Source organism: Notamacropus eugenii, chromosome 1 (assembly GCF_028372415.1).
Source record: "Notamacropus eugenii isolate mMacEug1 chromosome 1, mMacEug1.pri_v2, whole genome shotgun sequence".
NCBI classification, from domain to species: Eukaryota; Metazoa; Chordata; class Mammalia; order Diprotodontia; family Macropodidae; genus Notamacropus; species Notamacropus eugenii.
Genome location: NC_092872.1, coordinates 476,324,081 through 476,345,669, shown reverse-complemented (window position 1 = coordinate 476,345,669; position 21,589 = coordinate 476,324,081). Strand labels below are relative to the sequence as shown.

The 21,589-nt window shown below is 42.4% G+C and overlaps 2 protein-coding genes and 1 long non-coding RNA gene across 3 annotated transcripts in view; 2 read left to right on the top strand and 1 right to left on the bottom strand.

Moving 5' to 3' along the window:
• STK35 (serine/threonine kinase 35) overlaps positions 1–9,273 on the top strand; it is a 121,101-nt gene extending 111,828 nt beyond the window's left edge. Inside the window, exon 4 of the mRNA XM_072632401.1 lies at positions 5,133–9,273. The gene's annotated coding sequence lies outside the window, so the exon portion shown is untranslated. The remainder of the gene's footprint in view (positions 1–5,132) is intronic.
• A 1,504-nt stretch (positions 9,274–10,777) lies between these two features.
• On the bottom strand, positions 10,778–20,584 carry LOC140519440 (uncharacterized). Its single transcript, XR_011972208.1, has 2 exons — positions 19,090–20,584; positions 10,778–17,165 (listed from the first exon to the last, which is right to left on the bottom strand). It is a non-coding gene; the product is annotated as an uncharacterized lncRNA (long non-coding RNA).
• Positions 20,585–21,181: 597 nt separating this feature from the next.
• Positions 21,182–21,589, top strand: part of TGM3 (transglutaminase 3) — a 118,735-nt gene continuing 118,327 nt past the window's right edge. The window contains exon 1 of the mRNA XM_072632399.1: positions 21,182–21,268. The gene's annotated coding sequence lies outside the window, so the exon portion shown is untranslated. The remainder of the gene's footprint in view (positions 21,269–21,589) is intronic.

The following is a 21,589-nucleotide window of genomic DNA, read 5'->3' as shown; positions in this document are numbered from 1 at the left end:
AGACAGAAGACAAGGTCGGAGAGTTGTTGTTTATCCTTTGTTCTGGAAAAAAACTGTGACATCTGAGAGGTGATGCCATCCTGTGAGGCAGGGCTGGGCCAGCCTCACTTTCTTCTCCAGGGCCATCTGCATCCAGTGGTGAGATATAAATCAGGATGACTGGAGATGGCCCTGGATTCAGGGGGAGATCTTGGCCTTTTTAAGCTAAGGTCTCTAACAGGTCTCAGTTTGACTGAGGCAGTGCCCATTCAGTTAATCACTACTAGGCTAACTAAGAAAAGAGGCAGAGGATGGTCTCTTTGTTTGTTTCGGATAGAAACCCTGAAGGTCTTCCCCTCCCAATCTCCACAGGAAGACATTGGTGAAAGATGGGTGGGGACAACATCAGGAGAGGTTTCTTTTTTTTCTTCCTTTTTTCCCCCTTTCTCTCTCTCTCTCTCTCTTTTTTTTTTTTGTCAGCAATCCAGGTTAAGTGTCTTGCTCAGGGTCACGTAGTTGGTAAATATCTTTGGTTGGATATGAACTCAAGTCCTCCTAACTCCAGGGCCACTGCATCATTCTTTGCAGAAGGTAGAATTTGAGCTGAGATATGAAGGAAGCCAAGGAAGATCATTCCCCAGAGATGAGGAGAGAGAGCATTGTGTCATGGGGTACTGGCATGGTCAGTGCAAAAATAATGTGGAAGAGAGTTTACATTTGATCCTAGAGGTATTAGGGAGCCACTAGACTTTATTGAGTAAGGGGGTGGTAGCATGGTTAGACCTGTACTCCTACAGAAATGGGAGGCAATGCTGTCCTATAGACACTTCTGCCTCCATTATCTTGGAGACCTTTACTTTTCCTCCAAAACACTGACTACTCAAACTTTCCAGCCAATACAGTGGGTAAGCTTGGGGCCTCAGCTCCTGAAGACCTAATGGGGCCTCCCTCCCTGCTCAGCTGCTTATCCTGAGTCACCAGATTAGAGACCACTATTCTGGAAGGACCAGTAGCTCCAAGGAAGGACAAATTTCAACAATCTGGCTGAAAGATTGCCTTACTGGGAATAAGGTCACCTGAGGTTTACTCATTAATCAATCAATCAATGTTAAGTACTCAGTATATGGCAGGAACTGTATGCTAAGTGCTAGACATAAGAAGACAAAAAAGAAACTCTCTGATCTCAACAAGCTTACTTTCTATTACTAGTAAATGATATGCTCATCTACGAACATAAAAAACAGATGGAAAGCAAATGTACAGGGGCAGCCAGGTGGCACAGTGGATAAAGCACCAGCCCTGGAGTCAGGAGAACCTGAGTTCAAATGTGACCTCAGACACAGACTAGCTGTGTGACTCTGGGCAACTCACTTAACCCCAATTGCCTCCAAAAACAAAACAAATAGAAAAAGTAAATACATAAATACAAGATAATTTGATGGGAGAAAGTGCTAAAGTCAGAAAGGGTTCATGGTGATGAAGATGATGAGTGAGCTGAACTGTAAGAGAAATGAAAGGTTCTAAAACATAACAAGGACAAGTAAGTGTATTAAAGGCCTGTGTAAACTGACAGAAACAAAAGATATATAAATGTGAGATATATCAGGAGATCCAATTTGGCCAGACCACAGAGTATGTGAAAGGGAATAATGGATAACCTATCTGAAAGACAGGTTGGAGCCAGGTTGGGACAGACCTTCAATAATAAACGGACAAGTTTGTCTTACTCCGACCCTAATTTTGAACTGCCTTGGTCTCCTCCTCTGTAAAGTAGGAGGCTGGACAAAGTCATCTCTAAGTGGTTATGACCATATCACCCCCACTGCTCAATATACTCCAGGGACTCTCTTTGATGGGCAGGAACAAAGACAAAAGTCCTCTACTTTGCATCAAAAGCCCTTCACAGTCTGGCCCTTTCATACCTTCTCAGTCTTCTTCCATTTTCCTCCCCTCACACCATCTTCAGCCCAGCCCTATTTGCTTCCTTGACCACAATGTTTCAGCTCCTCCTCCACCTTTGCTGTTTCCCAGGCCTGGAATGCTGGCCCTTTTCCTATTAGGTTCCCGGCTTTCACATCTTTACCTTCTAAAGGCAGCCTTTCCTAGTCCCCCCACAGCTGCTAATGCTGCCCCTTCTGAAATTAGCCTTTATTTAATCTGTATATGTCTCCTATTGACCCAGTTACTTGTTTACTGTTTCCCTCATTAGACTATGATCTCCTTGGGAGTAAGGAGCTGCCTTTTTTACCTTTCCTCGAATTTCTAGTACCCAGCACAGTTTTTAACATAATAAAACATAATAATAAAAACATAGTAAGTGTTTAATGAATGACTGTTGAGTGAGCTAAGATGCCTCCCAACTTTCAAGTCTGTGAACCTACAAGATTTAAGCTCCATTTGACTCTATCTCAGTTCAGTTTCAACTTCAGCAAGAGTTAAATGAACCTTCCTCAGTGACTTTGGGCAAATCACTTACCCTGTCTGGGTTCTCAGCTTCCTCCTCTGTAAAATGAAGGCATGGACTTAGGCAGTTTTTAAGGTCCTTTAATAATACCCAACATTTATATAATGTTTACTGTGTGCCAGGTACTGTGTTAGGTGCTTTACAATTTATTATCTCATTTGATCCTCACAGCAACTCAGAGAGGTGGGAGCTATTATTATCCCCATTTTACAGATGAAGAAATTGAGGCAAACAGAGGTTAAGTGACTTGCCCAAGATCCCATAGCTAGTAAGTTTTTGAGGCAGGATTGAACTCAGCTCTTCCTGACTCAAAGCATGGCACTTTATCCATGGGGCCACTCTTCCAACTCTTCATTGATATTTTGAAGGTTTTGTGGAATTGGTTTCAAGACTTCCTTGCTCCACTCATTACATTACAAGAGATAAACTAAGGGAGCAGTCATGGAAGGTTTCCTGGAGGAGATGGGACTTTCAGTCCTGACAGAATAGGTACGACAGAGAGAAGACAACAGATAATAGCCTCCTCCTATATTTGGCAAGGCTTAGAATTACCTCCTGGACCCAAAAACACTAGTGTCCTAAGCCAGGAAGATGAGTGGATAGTGTTCCAGGAGGAAGATGGGAAAGCTGTCTTCTTCCCTCTCTGTTCTAAGGGGTCAGACCACAAGGAGTAACTCCTTCCTGATTCCTCCTGAAGTGATCAGCAAAATTCCCTTCCACCTTAGTGAATGCAGCATTAATGAAAAAGCATTCTACATTTAGATTTCATACATAGCAATTGCAAAGAAAAAGAGTCTAACTTCAGCATTGTGTCCCCCAGGTACAAAGTGGCATTTTCCCCAAGGACTAAATGATAGACTTGATTGCTACTGACAGAGAGGAGGTGGAAAAGGGAAATGGTTTGAAATCTTGCAAAAGAGCAAGCTTTTCAAATGTCAGTCCTGGGGCGATGGAATATTATCAAGCTATGGGCAAAACAAACTAAATGGGGAAACGTATTCTTCAACTTCTTTTCCATGATTTTGCTGACTTACAGAACTATTATCTTAATCTAAGATATCTTTGTAAATCTAATTAGGAAAATGAAATTTATGAGTAGTAGTCCTATCAGTGTTGTTGTATGTCTGAGAAGTGCATCTTTGTTAATTAAGCAAAGTAAGGCATGGTAGAAGGACTACATGGCCTAGGGGAAAGGGCACTGGACTGGGTGTCAGGAAGATCTGCATTCAAATCTTACCTCAGACACTCCAGCTGTAGAATCATAACAAGTCAGTTAACCTCTCTGTAACTGATTAGACCTCTGTTTCCTCATCTGTAAAATAAGAGGGTTGTATTCAATGTCTTTTCTAGCTCTAGTCTATGACTGAATTAGGAGCTGGAAATCTGAATTCTAATCTTGGTCCTACAACTAACTAGTTGCATAACTTTGGGTGGGTTATTTTCTCTTGTCCAATTACCTTCATTTTATAAATGGGTATATTGAATCCCAGAGAGGCTAAGGGACTTGTCTGTGGTTACATAAGTAAAACATAGGGTTCAAACCTACTTCTTAGCAAATGTTGGCTAGGCTGGGCGGTGCCAGGGAACAGAATGTTCAGAGAATGGGGCAGAAGGTGAGCTGTCATGGGATTGAGTGGAGGGTAACCAAAGCCTGCACCTGAATCTTTAATGTTATTTGGGGTCCAGGACTCTGGTTTTCCAGGTCATCATTTGAGGAAGATATGGTGGTTCCTCATGACGTGGACATTAAACATACCCTCAAATATACCTGAATTTTCATAATGGGTCTGTTGGGTCATAAGTAGGCCATTTTCTCCCTGCTATTTAAAGTAGGACAGATAGACTTGAATTTGTACTAAAATAGGTTCTTCACTCTTTTTTTCACATGGACCCCTTTCAGCTACCTGGTAAAGCCTATATATATATATATATAGGATTACAAAGAAAAAAACAGTTATGATGAAAGACAGTTATCTCAATGGTTTTTTTTTAAAGTTCATAGACCCCCTGGTCTAAGAGTAATAAATGAACGAATGAACAAATAGATGGATAGATAAATAAATTATAACTAACATTTCTATAGTACCTACCATGTGCCAGGCACTGTGCTAAGCACTTTCCAAAGATGATCTCATTTGACCCTCATAACACTCCTGGGAAGTAAATATTATCATTCTCATTTTATAGATGGAAAAACTAGGCAAATAGAGGTTAAGTGACTGGCCCAGGGTCACACAGCTAGTTAATGTCTGAAGTAGGATTTGAACTCTGGTCTTCCTGACTGAGCCTGGCAGTCTACCCACTGTGCATCTTTCAAGCTATAAAGAGACCTCTAGTCCCAGTGTGCACAGTTAGAGGCACTAGAAATGCTGGTTCTAGAGTCTGGGAGAATCATCTTGAGTTTAAATCCAGCTTCAGATACCTACTAGCTGGGCAAGTCACTTAACTGTTTCCTCAGTTTCCTCATCTGTAAAGTGAGCTGGAGAAAGAAATGGCAAACCACTCCAGTATCTTTGCCAAGAAAACCCCAAATAGGGTCATGACGAGTCAGACACAACTGAAAAATGACTCAAGTCCCAGTGTAACTGATGTAGCTGTTGACTGCATCCCTTTTCCTCCCTGACCTTTAATCCTCTTCTGAATTGGAGAGCTCTAAATTTGCCTATCCTCCCCCTTCCTCTTTTTTCAGAACTTTAGAGTGGAAAGAGACTTCAGTGGCCACTTAGCCTTCTAGTTTTGCTTGAAGACCTCTAATGAGAAGGAACCATAGCCTCCTAAAGGGCTCCTTTCAAACCAAGATGGAGGAGTAGAAGGACAGGCCTGCTGTAGCTCTCTCTTCATAGCCCATAAAACACCTGTAAAAAATGACTCTAAACAAATTCTACAGCAGCAGAAGTCACAAAATGAAGGAATGAAACAGATTTCCAGCCCCAAGCAGCCTGGAAGGCCTATAGAAAAGGTCTATCACACTGGGCTCAGAGAGGAGCACAGCCCACAGAGCACAGCACAGCCTTGGCCACATGGTGCAGCAGGGACCAGGCTTCAAGGTGCTGAATCCCGGGTAGCAGCTGCAGTTTTCAAATTTCTCAACCCACAGATGCCAAAGACAGCTTCAAAGGTCAGTGAAAAAGCTCTTTCACCTGGGTGAGACAGGAGCAAGGTCTGGCCCTAGCCCTGGGTTCAGGGTTGCAGCAGCCACTGCAGCACAGCATCCATTTTTGGAGCCCTCAGCCTAAACACCCTGGGGGAATTGAGCATCTGATCTGGGTCTCAGCCCTGACTGGCAGCCCTGGGGTAAGAAGGAGTGCTAGTGTGGTGGAGCTGGTGGAGGCTCTGGAGAGGGAATCCTACTCACAGATTCTGGACAGAAAACCTTGTGGTTGCTCACAGACCAGAGTACAGGCCAGGAGAGGAGTAAATTCCTCTTCCTTGATTGTGTCATGTTGGAGGAACTGAGAACTTACAGGTCCCTAAGTATACCCTCCACTTGACAAAGAACTCAAAAGTCAAGTAACAGGCTGGGAAAATGCCCAAAAAAGGGAAAAAATAAGACTATAGAAGATTACTTTCTTGGTGAAAAGATATTTTCTTCCATCCTTTCAGATGAGGAAGAACAAGGCATACCATCAGAGGAAGACATAAAAGTCAAGACTTCTGCATCCAAAACCTCCAAAAAAATATGCAATGGTCTCAGACCATGGAAGAGCTCAGAAAGGATTTTGAAAATCAAGTTAGAGAAGCACAGGAAAAATTGGGAAGAGAAATGAGAGCAGTGCAAGAAAAACATGAAAAGCAAGTCAATAGCTTGCTAAAGGACACCCAAAGAAATACTGAAGAAAATAACACCTTTAAAAATAGACTAACCTAAATGGCAAAAGAGGTCCAAAAAGCCAATGAGGAGAAGAATGATTTAAAAAGCAGAATTAGTCAAATGGAAAAGGAGATTCAAAAGCTTATTGAAGAAAATTGTTCTTTAAAAATTAGAATGCAGCAGTTGGAAGCCAATGAGTTTCAACTACAAATTACAAAATTACAAAACAAAATCAAAAGAATGAAAAAATAAAAGACAATGTGAAATATCTCATTGGAAAAACAACTAAAATGCCTGACATCATACACAAAAATAAAGTCCAAATGGGTACATGATCTGGTTAAAAAGATTGATACTATAAACAAATTAGTGGAGCAAGGAATAGTGTACTTATCAGATTTATGGAGAAGGGAAGAATTTTTGACTAAACAAGAGATAGAAAACATTATGAAGTACAAAATGGATAATTTTGATTACATTAAATTGAAAAGTTTTTGCACAAACAAACTTAATGCAACCAAGATTAGGAGGGAAGGAGAAAACTAGGCAAGAATTTTTGCAACTAGTGTCTGTGATAAAGGTCTCATTTCTAAAAATATATAAAGAACTGAATCAAATGTACAAAAATACAAATCATTCCCCAATTGATAAATGGTCAAAGGATATGAACAGGCAGTTTTCAGAGGAAAAAATTAAAGCTATCTATAGTCATATGAAAAAATGCTCTAAATCACTATGGATTAGAGAGATGCAAATCAAAACATGCAAAAGATGCAAATCTGAGATACCACATCACACCAACAGATTGGCTAACATGACAAAACAGGAAGATGATAAATGTTGGAGAAGATATGAGAGTTGGAAGACTGATTCATTGTTGGTGGAGCTGTGAGCTGATCCAACCATTCTGGAGAGCAATTTGGAACTATGCCCAAAGGGCTACAAAAATGTGCATACCCTTTGACCCAGCAATACCACTTCTAGGACTGTATCCCCAAAGGATCATAAAAATGGGAAAGGGTCCCACCTGTACAAAAATATGTATAGCAGCTCTCTTTGTGGTGGTCAAAAACTGGAAATCAAAGGGATGCCAATCTATTGGGGAATGGCTGAATAAATTGTGGTATATGAATTTAATGGAATACTATTGTGCTATAAGAAATTATGAACAGTAAGACTTTAGAGAAGCCTGGAAAAACTTATATGAACTGATGCTGAGTGAAAGGAACAGAACCAGGAGAACCTTGTACACTGTAACAACCGCAGTGTGTGATGAATTTTTCTGGTAGACTTAGTACTTCATTGCCATGCAAGGACATAAAAAATTCCCAATGGTCTCTTAAGGTAAAATGCCTTCCACATCCAGAGAAAGAACTATGGAACTGGATCGCAGAATGAAACAGATCATTTTCTTTTGTATTATGTTTTGGTTTGTTTTATGATTTCTCCCATTCATTTTAATTCTTCTATGCAACATGACTAAAGTGAAAATGTATTTAATAGGAATGTATGTGTAGAACCTATATAAAACTGTATGCTGCCTCAGGGAGGAAGTGGGGAGGTAGGGGGGAAGGAGGGAAAGGAAGGGGAAGAAATCTAAGATATATGGAAGTGAATGCAGAACACTGTAAACAAATAAAATAATATAACATGAAAAAACTAAAAAAAGGAAAAACAACTGACCTGGAAAATACATCCAGGAGAGACAATTTAAAAATTATGGGACTACCTGAAATCCATGATCAAAAAAGAGCCTAGACATCATCATTCATGAAATTATCAAGGAAAACTGCCCTGGTATAAATAAATATATAAAAATAAATAAATAAACATATAAATAAATAAATAAAAAGGGTAAAATAAATATTGGAAGAATCCACACATCACCTCCTAAAAGAGATCCCAAAAGAAAAACTTCTAGGAACATTGTAGCCAAATTCCAGAGTTCCCAGGTCAAGAAGAAAATATTGCAAGCAGCCAGAAAGAAACAATTCGAGTATTATAGAAATACAATCAGGATAACACAAGATCTAGCACCTTTTACATTAAAGGATCAAAGGGCTTGGAATATGACATTCCAGAAGTCAAAGGAACTAGGATTAAGACCAAGAATCACCTACCCAGATACTTCAGGGGAAAAAATGGTAATTCAATGAAATAGACGATTTCAACATTCTTGATGAAAAGACCAGAGCTGAAAAGAAAATTTGACTTTCAAACACAAGAATCAAGAGAAGCATGAAAAAATAAACAGGAAAGAGAAATCATAAGGGACTTACTAAAGCTGAACTGCTTACATTACTACTCTTGACTTTTCTCAGTATTTGGGTAGTTGGAGGGATTATATACATATATATAGACAGAGGGCACAGGGTGAGTTGAATAGGAAGGGATGATATCTAAAAAAATAAACTTAAGAGGTGAGAGAGGAATATATTGGGAGGAGAAAGGGAGAAAATGGAATGGGGCAAATTATCTCTCATAAAAGAGGCAATAAAAAGCTTTTTCAATGGAGGGGAAAAGGGGGGAGGTAAGAGGGAAAAAGTGAAGCTTACTGTCATCACATTTGGCTTAAGGAGGGAATAACATGTACATTCAATTGGGTATGAAAATCTTACACTTCATGAAAGTAGGGAAGAAGGGGATAAATGGGAAGAGGGAATGATAGAAGGCAAATGGGAGGAGGGAGTAATTAGAAGTAAACACTTTTGGGGAGGGATAAGGTCAAAAGAGAGAACAGAATAAATGAGGGACAGGATAGGATGGAGGGAAATATAGTTAGTCTTTCACAACATGACTATTACGGAAGTCTTTTTGCATAACTGCACATGTATAAACTGTTGAATTGCTTGCCTTCTCAGTGGGGATAGGTAGGAAGGAGGAAGGGAGAAAAATTGGAACTCAAAGTTTTAGGAACGAATGTTGAGAATTGTTTTTGCATGCAACTGGGAAATAAGAAATACAAGTACTGGGGTATAGAAATATATCTTGCCCTACAAGAAAAGAGAGAAGATGGGGATAAGGGAAGGGAGGGGTGTGATAGAAGGGAGGGCAGGTTGGAGGAAGGGGTAATCAGAATGCATGGTGTTTTGGGGTTGGGGGAGGGGAGAGATGGGGAGAAAATTTGGAACTCAAAATCTTGGGAAAATGAATGTTGAAAACTAAAAATAAATAAAGTGCTCCTTTCCATTTTGACTTGGTATTTAATTCAACATGACTATACTCCCATTATTTTTGTTTGTTTTGGTGTTTTGAAACTGCTGTTCTTAGCCACTATGGAAGTGCAATGGTGCTGACCAGCATGGAAATTTTGACTGTACTCTATTTCCAATCTGGGCCCATTTACCCCTATTGAGGAGGCATATTGCTCACCATTCTTGGCCAGAGCAGAGCTAGGGGGCAAGGGGAGTGGGGGGACCATACTGGTTCCAGATAGTAAAGACTACAGATCATCTTTAGTCCTACTTCAACTCAGCACTCCCAACCTCAAGTGATCTGCCAGCCTCAGCTTCCTCAGCAGCAGGAAGTACAGCTGGCAGACACCATACCTGCCCAGACTGTATTGATTCTGGTAAGGATATGTTATGGACTGCCCTATGGATCAGTGTTTCACCATTCTTGTGATTTCCTAGATAACTCTGTTCCCTAGCTACCACTCCCATATAAGTGTCATCTTCCAGTGTTATATAGGAATATATGGACCCCTGGGTGGAAGGTGAGGAGGGGGTTCATGAACTAGGAAAGGGAAAAAATTTTATCTTTATTTTCATTAATCACCAGTCCATCGGTGTTTACCAGATTGTCAAAGGGGTCTATGACACAAATGAGATTAAAAGTCTCTGCCTTATTGGAATGTAAGCTCTTTGGGAGAAACAACTGCCTCATTTTTACATTTGTATCCCCAGCACTTTAGAGTCTAGCACAGAGTCAGTGTTTTAACAAATTTTTTTCATTCATTTTCATTTATTCTCCTATCTGGGACTTATTTTCCTCCTCTATAACATGAAAGGGTTGACCCATGACCTACCATGTGATCCTTTGATGCTATGTTGTATATTTTTAAGATCCCTTACAATTATGACATTCTGAATTCTAACAGTTTTTTGGGGCTAAGAAATAATCTGTAATCTATGCTTCATACCATGGTTTTTCTCTCAACTCAAATGTATATAAATGGACTGTCTACAAAATGAAGTGTCAGAGCTATGACACATTATATTTATGTAAACATTTTAACATATAAATAACTTGCTCTGTAACCTTGGGTAAATATTTTCCCTACTGTGGTCCTGTTTTTTCTATAAAATTAGAAAGTTGGACCAAAGTCTCTGAAGGGTCTTCTGGCCCTAACCTCTATAACTCAGAACTAGTAAATTATCCTCTCTGGGCCTCAGTTTCGTCCTCTGTAAAAGGAAGGAATCAAACTACATGACCTCTACTGTCCCTTCCAGCTCTAAATCCTACACAAATAAAAGTGTTGGAAGTTTACCAAAAAAGAAAGAAAGAAATATAACCAGTCTGGATCATTGGCGCCATCTGCCTTCAAATTTTATAAGCCTTTATTACAGTTTTATGACCGAGCAAGGTCATTTTGCATCTGGTCATTACTCTTCATTTTGCATCTGGTCATTACTCTTCATTCTGAACTGAGAAAATAAAATATGGACTCTCAGAAAAAAACTGCCCCCTGCCCTCCCCCACACTGAGGTAGTAGTTGTTTACTCCAGGTGCTGATTTTGAAGTGTTTGAAATAAACATCCATTTCTATCAGCAAGAGTAGGTGAACATATTGATGCTGATGATATTATCACGTTAGAATCCAGCCCCATCCAACATTTCAACAAACAGTCAGATGAACAGCTTTCTAAAGCCGATATGGCACGTTTGATTAGATTACAATGACTGGCAATTTTTATGTGCCTTTTCTCAGTCAGAGATGTCACCTTTTCACAGAAAGAAAAAAATAGAAAAAAACACAAGTTCCCAATAAAGAGGCAAGAGCACTTGCATTGTTAAACAATAGCACAGCACATATTTCAGCAGACAAAACAGGAGGTATATATAAAAAGGTAAAAATGAGCAGGAAAGTCTCATCACATGTACACAAGGCTGTCTTATGGGCTTTTAACTACAGCCATATGCTGAAGAGGAGGGCAGGACCCTTCCTCCTACATCTGTCAATTCAGCAGTGGCCTGATTTCTTGCTGCAATAGCAAAAATAGGATGAATGAATTCAACAAATGTCTATTATGCACCTATTATGTACAAAATCCTATACTCAGATTTGTGGAAGATCTAAGACAAATCAATCTATGACAGTATTTATCAAACATGTTGTTGTGCAGGCATTTCAGTTATGTCTGACTGTAACCTCATTTTGGGGGTTTTCTTGGCAGAGATACTGAAGTGGTTTGCCTCTTCCTTCTCTAGCTCACTTTACAGATGAGGAAATTGAGATAAACAGGGTCAAGTGACTTGCCCAGGGTCACACAGCTAGTAAGTGAATGAGACCTACCTGCCCTTAATTAAACACTTACTATGTGCCAAAGCTGGGGTAAGTGCTAGGGATACAAACAGGAAAATCGAGATGGTCTTTGCTCTCGAGGAGCTCGCACTATCTGAGAGAGATAACATATAAAAGAAAGTTTTCATTTTAGGAATTTATAAGTCCTAAAGTTAATATGGCAGGAATGATGACAGAGACTCTTGGGTTGCATCAAGAGGTCAGATGACAGGAAATATGGAGGGCACAGAGACAGGACAGATCGATGGTAAGGTTTGGTAGTCCTCTGACTAGAAGAAATAGAATTGTTGACTCCCGTCTCATTTAAGGGAGGAACCAAATAGTTCAGATGGGGTCTGAACAGCCTGTGGACAAAGGAGAAGGGTGAAGGGAAGATGGAGGAGAAGGAATACCACCACACTCTGTTAGGGAGTCCAACATTATAAGATTCTAAGGCAAGGAACAAAGCACCATAGAGAGAACTGGATTGAGAATCAGAAGACCTGAGTTTAAATTTTAGTATTTACTATTTTGCAGTGTTGGGAACATCACTTAGTCAATCTGTGCCTCACTTTCCGCATTTGTAAAATGAAGAGTATAGACTCATTTCTCTCTAAAGTCCCTTCCAACTCTAAGTTCTATGACCTATGGCCTAAGAGATAAGGACTCAATCATCTCTTCTGTAGGAGCTCAGGAGCCTTGGGGAAACAGTCAAATCTGTTCCCCCCCAAATCCATCCCTAGTTCACTAACCACATTCACAGAGTTCCTCCAACTATGCAGCTTCCTAAACCCAGTTCAGTTCCACTAACATTTATTAATAATTGATGATTATTACTATCATTATTATTATTTGGATACAGCTCAGTGCTGAGGATAGAAAGATGAAATAAAACCATTCTTGCTTGTAAAGAACTTACAATATAATGGAGATAGACATTAACCAATAATTAAGACCAAACGTTCTTTTCTCATAGAAGGAAGGGGTTGGACTAGATCTCCAATGTTTCTTCCAGCTGACAGCCTATGACCTAAATAATACAAAGCAGAATACGGTAAATGCAAAGGAGCCATCTGTACAAAATGTGATAAGAAATTTGAACAGGGAAAAATCACTTCCAGCTGGTGGGGTCAGAGAAAGCTTCATGAGAAAGTGGCATCTAAGCCAGACCTTACAGAAAAGACCTCAACAGGTAGAGATTGGGGGGAGAGGGGATAAGGGACAGGGTAAGAGTGTATTCCAGGTATGAAAGATAGGGTGACTAAAGGTACAGAAATTAGAGAGGGCAGGATGAGAATGGAGTTAAGTTAGGGGAGGATGTTAGAATTCTGATAGGGATTTGTCTTAATATAGTAGTTTTTATAAATCAAGATGCTTTTAATGGACCATTAGAAAAGGGCACAAAGTCCTATATGAAAATTGTGTGGCCATCTTCCACAGGGGCTGTGATGCTTTGGCTCTGCCTGATTCTTTGGAGTAGGAGGAGAGAGCATGCTGATATAACCCCCCCATACCCTATGCATATTTATTAGTAATTAATATAGAAATATGAAATGTATAAGATCCACCCTTGAAGAAGGAAGGGAAACCCAATTCCAGAGGGGAAAATGGTGGCAATGAGATATCCTTATAGGCCACAAGTGAGCTGGATCATCATGAGACATGAGGTTTTGTGACAGGCAATAATTTCTCTGTCCCCAGGTCCAGTGTTGTGTGGTGTCACATGATAGCTACGATTTCTGAATCATAATGGATATAAACATAATAACTTATTTAAAAAGCTATTAATATCCACACGGTTTGTTTATGGGTATTACAGGGTAAGGTGAAATATAATTCAAATGTGTTCAATGAAGTAAAACAAGGGAGGCTACTGGTTGCCCAGGGCTGTATGAAATGGAGAATACCATGCTGGGGTCATCACTGTCCTATCCAATTCTCAGTTTTGCAGGTATGTTAAATTTATATATTGCTCTGGCCCCTCTGATCACCACCCTTTTCTAGACCAGTTTTTAAGTAGCCAGTACAAAGGGGAGATAGCAGGAAGTAAGATTGCAAAGGGGAACCTGGAAGTCAAACCATCTCAAAGATCAAAGGAGCATAATTTACAAATCGTATCATATATTAACCAAAAGTCACATCCCTGGTAATAGGTGCTGTATCAGGGGAAGCCATCTAGACGCTGCTGTCAGGGCCTTTTGGTCCTATGGCATGTAAATGCCAGACAGATTCCAGACCTCCACAATAAAGACCAGCACCAAATGGTGCTGATAGTTGTGAGATGATATAGACACATTAACTTTAAAGTTTTACTGACAACTTTGAAATGATTTGGATGTGTTAATGACTAACTCCACAGTGGCACAGATAAGAGTTGTTCTGTTCCCAGATGGAGGGGAAGGAATGCCACCGTACTCTACTAGGTAGTACAAAATTATAAGATTCTAAGGTAAACAACATATAAAACTCTATAAAAATGAGACCATAAACTCCTGCCCCCCACCCCTGCCTCCCGCATGCTCTCATCTCCATCCAGTCCATGCTTCTGAATGCTCCCAATGCTAATCCATGGTTATATGAGTGATACTCTCTGACTCTCACCCTACCCCTTCGCTATACTACACTTACCATACCCTGCCCTGCCTCTGTAACCCTTCTGCCGCTCATCTCTGTACTTTCTATGCTGTTTGTCCCCACATCCTCTGGGACTGTTAAAGTGAGATTGCCATCCTGTTTTCCACTGCCATTCTGGTCTTTTCCACTAAGTACCTGAAGAACTGGGCATTCCTGCCCCCTTTTCAAAATTCCACAATTTAATTATCAATTCAGCAGGCTTAGAAACTAGATTTTATTCATTCACCTAACGGTGATTGGTCTTTGGAAACTGATTTGCAAATCAAAAAATAATATATGTACTCAATGAAAGGAGCTGTTTTTCTTATTAGGCAGCTAGTTGGTGCAGTGGATAGAGTGCTAGGTCTGAGGTCAGGAAGACTTTCAGATCCTGCCTTAGATAATCACTAGCTGTATGACCCCGGGCAATTCACTAAACTCTTCTCTGCCTCAGTTTCCTCAACTGTAAAATGAGGATAATAACAGCACTTCTCAGGATCAAATGAGATCATATTTACAAAGCTTTTAGCACAGTACCTAGCACATAGTAGGTGCTTAATAAATGCTTGTTCTCTTCCCCTCCTGCTATTCCTGGAATACTGATATCTATTATCTAGGGCACTCCTTGGCACCAAGAGACCTGCAGAAACAAATCAGTCACCAGAAGCTTTCTTGGTAAGTATAAATCATGAAAAAGGCCTGTAACAGATCAGGCCTGACTCAGGTCAGTCTGGTAGGCCAGATTCAAGACTGGGAAAAAAAAATGAAATACTCATAGGTCATGTAATATTTAACAAAAGAAGGTTTTACTTAGCAACTGCAAGGAAAGGATATATTCAGTAAGAATACAGTACTGAATCATCCAAGCATAGTTTCCATGCCCTTTTGTTGTCACTGTTGCTCTGGCAGTCAGAAGTCTAAGGGAGGAACAGGTGACTGCTAGTGCCTGGACTTTGGGCACAAAGACCACCAGAAAGCTAAATCAGTGGTCAGAACCTTAATTTGACAGCTGTCATGCCCCCTCTCCCCAGTCTTCTTTAGCCTAACAGCTGTCAAATGGAAGAGGGATCAGACTTGTGCTGTCTAGAACAGAACTTAGGGCAGAACTAGGAACTGAGTGGCCATTGCAAAAGAAGCAAAAAGCTTCCTAACAATTAGAGCTATTGAAAGTGCAATGACTTGCCTCAGAGATGGTGTTCCCTCTCCTTGGAGGTCTTCAAGCAGAGGCTAGTCAGGTATGTTGTAGTGGGGATTCATTCATGTATGGGTTGCATATCTAGTGATAGTCAACAGTTAATAAACATTTATTAAGCACCTATTATGTGCTAGGCATGGTGCTAAGTGCTGGGGATACAAATACAAAAAGACAGTCCCTGCCCTCAAAGAGATTACAATCTAATGGAAAAGGACAACACACAAAAAGAAGATAAAAGTGAGGGAGGGGGAAAGGTACCTGACTAAGGACAAGGGGGAGAAGTCAGAGAAGTCTCAAAATAATGTAACCAGCTGGAAAATGAAGAGGGACCTGTCTAGAGCTCCCTCCTTAAACAGATGCTTTGGAATCCATGGCTCTGCCCTTCAATCAGAGGAGTGGTGATGGGTAGTGATGGGGTGTAAGTATCAAAACTGATTGGATCTTGAAGGATGATGAGGTTTAGCTGCTTAAGTCCCTTCTGATTCTTTCTTTTGGGTTGTTAGCAATAATTTTCTTTGACCTGAAATTCTAGATTTTGGCTATGATGTTCCTGGGAGTTTCTTCCAGGATGTGCCTGGTGAATTCTTTCCATTTTCACTTTACATTTTGGTTCTAAGTGAGCAGTTTTAAGATTTCTTGAACTGTATCTAGGATCTTTATTTTGTCATGGTGTTCAGGTGGTTCAATGAGTCATATTTTTTTCTCCTTGATCTGTTTTCCAAGTCAGTTGTATTTGCTATGAGATACATTACCTTTTCATCTATTTTTTTCAGTCTTAATATCTGTTGCCTCATAGAATCATTGGCTTCTTTTTGGTCCGTTCAGATTTTCAGAGAATAACATTTTGTACCTCTTGTGCCAAGCTGTGAATTCCCCTTCCAATTTTTCTTCCATAGCTCTCATTTCTTTTCCATTTTTTCCTCAAGCACTCCATTTATAGAAACATTTTTAAACTCTTTCTTAAAAACAACTCTTGCTTCATCTCTTTCCAGAATTTTGTTTGTAGATACTTGGGAAAAATTCTCTCTTAATGTGTTTGTGCCTTAAGTGTCTCTGACATCATAATATCTCATTATAGTTCTTTTTTATCTTCCCATTCTTCCAGCATACGTCCTAACTCTAGGCTTGATAGTAATGCTCAGCTCTGCCACACTTCTAGAGGAAAGGTTTAAGCTAGTCCTGTTGGGTTTTCTCAGGTTATTGAGGCTCTGCAAACTTTCAGTGCTCCCAAAGTGGTCTGATCCATGGCAGGCTGCTTGCTGCCCCACTGGTCTGTCTGATCTCTGTAGATTCCTGACCTGGGTTTGGGTCTGTTCAAGAGTAGAATTCTGCTGCACTCTACCCCTGTCAGTCAGCTAGAAAGCTCTGTTAGTTCAGAGTAGCAGAGTTGTAGATTTACCTTTGTTATGAGATTCTTGCCCTGGTTATTCCTCTTCGGGCTAGGCTGGATGCTGGAAGTAAGACCTTGGTCTAAGTCACCCCACTGCCCTTGCTGGCTTCTGAACTTCTTCCTTTCTCCATACATAGCCCACAGCCTCCACAGCCAGGAATGCTACCCTCCTATGCAGGTCCCCTTCTCAGTTTGCCCTGGATCTGTGACCTAAATAAGGCAGTGGGAGACAAAGCTGTCAGCTCATACCTATCCCCATCATAGTACCCTAGCAGGCTTATGGTGGTACCCCATATGGATCTGGGACCTCTTCTAACACTGTTGCACAGCTCCTCCTTGGGTGCTGGAATTCTCCTGGCCTAACTTGATTTCAGTGTCTACAGATCACCCTGTCTCCTTACATCAAGTTGGGCTGAACAAATTGTGACTTCTTCTGGATTTCCCTTCAGCACTTTCTTTTAGCCTAAATCTTGTCCTCTCCCACTCTATCTTCTAGCTATTACTGAAATTTAGCTCCCCTATGATGACATAGCCTCCCTAGTTGCCCTTTCTAGTACTGGCTGTACCTTCTTCACTCATTCCTTGGCCTACTCACTTTCCATGACCTATTGCTCCACCCTACCTCAGCCACATACAGAGATAGTCATACCCTTGATTTTGCCATCACCCACAAATGTACCATCTCTATGTTCAAGAATTCCAAAATCCCTTTATCTGGCCACAATCTATTGGCTTTCCACCTTTCCCTCTGCCTTCTCTTTCCAAACCCCACTCTTCATCAACACCATGATCTCTAATGCCTTAACCCCTCAATTCTCTACCCTGCTCTAGCTACTCTCTCCTCTTTTTTCCATCTTGACCCCTTGCTGAACCAATTCAATTCTATACTGTACTCCCCACTTGCTTGAGTCCCCCTTTATTATTTTTCCAATTGTACCCAGCTAAGGCTTGGATCACTCCCACTATTCACCACTTTCAATCACACACATGCTGTTAAAGGAAGGTAGGAAAAAATCACACAACCATTTGGGTCCACTACATGTGTTTATGTTACATACCTCAACTGGGCCCTCAGTGCTGCTAGGCCGTCCTTCTATACCTCCCTCAGTGGATAATTGATCTCACTATCCCATTCTCCACAGCAGCTCTTCCAAATCTTCTCATCCTTCCTCAAATCTCCCATAGCTCCACCTCCCCATTTGAAGCCCTCCACCATGAAGTCCCTCTTCTCCATTTCCTATCAGATGCCTTCTACCACTCTTTCCTTCTTCATTCCTGTCTTACATGAAGAGGTAGCCTCTACTCCCTTACGAAAGCTAATCCTTCTCCTTGTTTAAGTGGTCCCATTCCATCGCCTCTCCTCCAACAGATTGCCCCTTTTTTCATCCCCACTCTATGTCTTCAATCTGTACTGGCTCCTTTCCTACTGCCTAGAAACATGCCCATGTCTCCCCCATCCTCAAAAATCCCTCACCCCATACTTCCTTCACAGATAACCATCTTCCTCTATCTCATCCACCCTTTGTGGCTAAACTCCTTGAAAAGGCCATCTACAATAGATGCCTCTACTTTCTCCCCTCTCTCTTTTTTAACCCCTTATAACCCAAATGTAAGGACAGAGGGAGACATGGATAAACAGTAGTTTGTCTGAAAAAAGATCTGGGGTTTTCAGTGGGCTGCAAGTTCAGTTGGCAACAATTGTTTGGTAGCCAAAAAAGTTAATGCTTCACAACACTGAGAAAAGCCTAACATCCAGGATTAAGGAGATGGTAATTCTTTCACTGACACCACCCAGCTGCTATAGCCTCCTAAGGTTACCTTCTACCTTCTCCACATAAAACTAATATGTCTGTATCTTCATATCTCCCCCTCTAGCATATAAGGCCCTTCAGGGCAGAGACTGTTTTTGTCTTTTTTTTAATCCCCAGAGATTAGCACAGTTCTTGGCACATAATAATCAACAACTGTGTAACAATGTGTCCCACTATCTTACATTTGTGAAAGGGATTTTTTTGAACCCAAGTGGAAAACTTTACATTTATCCCTATTTAATTTCATCTTCTTATATTTAGCCCAATGCTCTGGTCTGGTTTTGGATCCTGACTCCATTACCAAGCATTTATTAAGTACCTACTATGTGCTAGACTCTGCAGAGTTCCAGCTCTTGATGAACTTGTATGCACAACATGTAGATGTATAAGTTTAAGCAGTTAAAGAAGGAGGAATACAGGCATTGGGAAAGGTTTCCTTTGGAAGGTGGTACTAGAATTACTCTTGAAGTAGGTAAAAGATTCTATGAGGCAGAAGTAAGGAGAGACTGGATTCCAGTGGATGGATGGAGACAGCAGGTGTAGTGTGGAGAACCTCAGAGAGACCAGTTAGACTGGATCTTAAGAGTTTAGCGAAGGGATTACTATATAGTGAGAAAGGCACAGGAGGTTCTATTTTATCCTACTTGGTGAGTTACCCCTGCCAGCTTTCTGTCATCTGCTAATGTGATAAGCATGTCATCGTTATCCACATCACTCATTGTTAACTTAAAGGGCACAGAGCCGAGCACAAATGCCTTCGGGGCTTCACTGGGGCCCTCTGCCAAAGTGACACCGAACCATCAACACCTGGATTCCATCACTCTCAAATCCAACCACCAGTACAATCCCCGGTAATCTATGTATCCATTTCCTCCAAGAACAACACGGGTTACTTGATCCAGTAAGCTTCAGCTTATCGTCTTAAACCACATGGGTAGCCTCGGTTTCATAACCGTATCAAACCCAGGCGAGTCTGGAGTCTGGCCTGGCATTTCGTGCCCGCCCTTTGTAAACTCCCATTCCTTTAACGATGGCTTAAAATCAGGGACGGTCTGGAGCTGGAGGGCTCCAGTTTTTAGCTCTGTCTCTGCACTTACTGCTTGCGTGACTTCGCCTCTCTGGGCCTCAGTTTCCCTATCAGTAAAAGGTGAGGGCTGGAAAGATGATCTCTAAATTCTGCTTCTGATCTAGCACGGGCCCCATCTGGGTGAAGTGAAATCCTTTCACAAGGAGGTTCCTTAAACGTGTTCAGATTCCAATGTTCGATACAAACACTGCACCCTCAGGGGCTGGTAACCCCGCGTGTTGGCAGAATTTCCACGACTCCCCCGCCAAGGACCCTTAGGACTCAGGCCCACATTCGGGAGGCTTCATCCTGGTATAGGGGATGACGTCACGGAAGGCTGCGGTCCTGGGGGGTAGCCAGTGCCATGGAGACCGGAAGCCGAACGGTACCCTCCCCCTCCTCACTCCCAGACACTTCCGGTAGACCCTCTAGGAGGAAGGAGGCTTACGTGCTCAACCTCACGCCTCCTCTCGGTCGCCTTCTGGCATCACCACCTCTAGCCACGGGCATTGGCCACGTGACCCCACGCCAGCGCGGGGAGGTTACCATGGTGACGGCCGCGGTGGGGGGGGGGGGTCGCCGAGGAAAGGAGGGATGTGGCGCTTTGCCCTCATAGAGGAGCCGGCTTGGCTTTGTTTTTGCCTTCTTTTCTCCTCTGCTTCCGTTTACACCATCACCCCACCCCCGCCTCATCTGCCCACGTACGGATTCCTACATATCCACTTGTTCTCCTGAGAAACTTCCTCCCCCTACTCCGCACGTGTGCCGCGCCAGACGCGTGACTCCCAGTCCATCCGCCTCAGGTGGAACGTTACCATGGCAACTCGAGCCTGGAGACTGCACCAGCGCCCCCTAGTAGGAGTCGGGCCTAGTTCAGCCCCCGCAGAGTTGGGGGTGGGAGTCGGGGGCGGAAGTTTAGCCACCGGAATCCCAGAAAATGGCCGAAGTGCCACGGGCACAGGGGAAGGAGTTTAGGATGGAACGTCAGGTGGCAGCCCTCGGGGTGAGGACACATCGAGGGTTAGGTAGAGGTTGGAGGTTGGAGGTCCTCCCGGCTTCCGGAGGTGAAGCGAGGACGAGGGTCGGGGGATCGGCGACTGTGTGCCGGGGCCAGGGAGGGCGTGCTCGGCCCAGTCCAGAGGAGTCCGGCAGGGGGCAGCAGCGTCCCAGGCTGAGGGGCCTGCGTGGTCCTGAGAGCCGAAGGCCTAGCAAGGGGCAGTGAGGCGGAGCGTTCCGAGGCGGGCGGCTTGGCAGGGGGTCGAGGCGTCCCGGCCGCCGGAGCTGGGCCTGGGCCCAGGTTACCCGAGAGACCGATGGAAGGAAAAGTTCAGATCCCGGCTCCCGTGCTCTATAGAGTGGCCTCAGACAACCCCAGACCCCCTCGTCAGCTTCCTCCTTTGCACAAGGAGGGCTTGGAATTAGGGGGCCTGCCTCAGGTACTTTCCAGCTCCAGATGCCATTATCCTATGCGTCGTGAGAGGCGGGGGGGGGGGGCAAGTCACGTGATTGTTCTGCCCCTCACTTTTACTCATTTGTACAATAAAGGTGCACATCCTGCAAAGAGAGAACTTTGTAAAATATTAAATTCCGTAGAAATAGAATTTCTTAGAATTCACTCATGTAGAGATGAGGACACAACCCCAGACACATTAGCACCTCTAACCCTGGGGCATTTTTTCACACCCACTAGCCAGGTGGGACAGCGGACACCGGACACCGTGGCTCTGGGCCTGCAGTCAGGAAGACAAAGCTTCCTG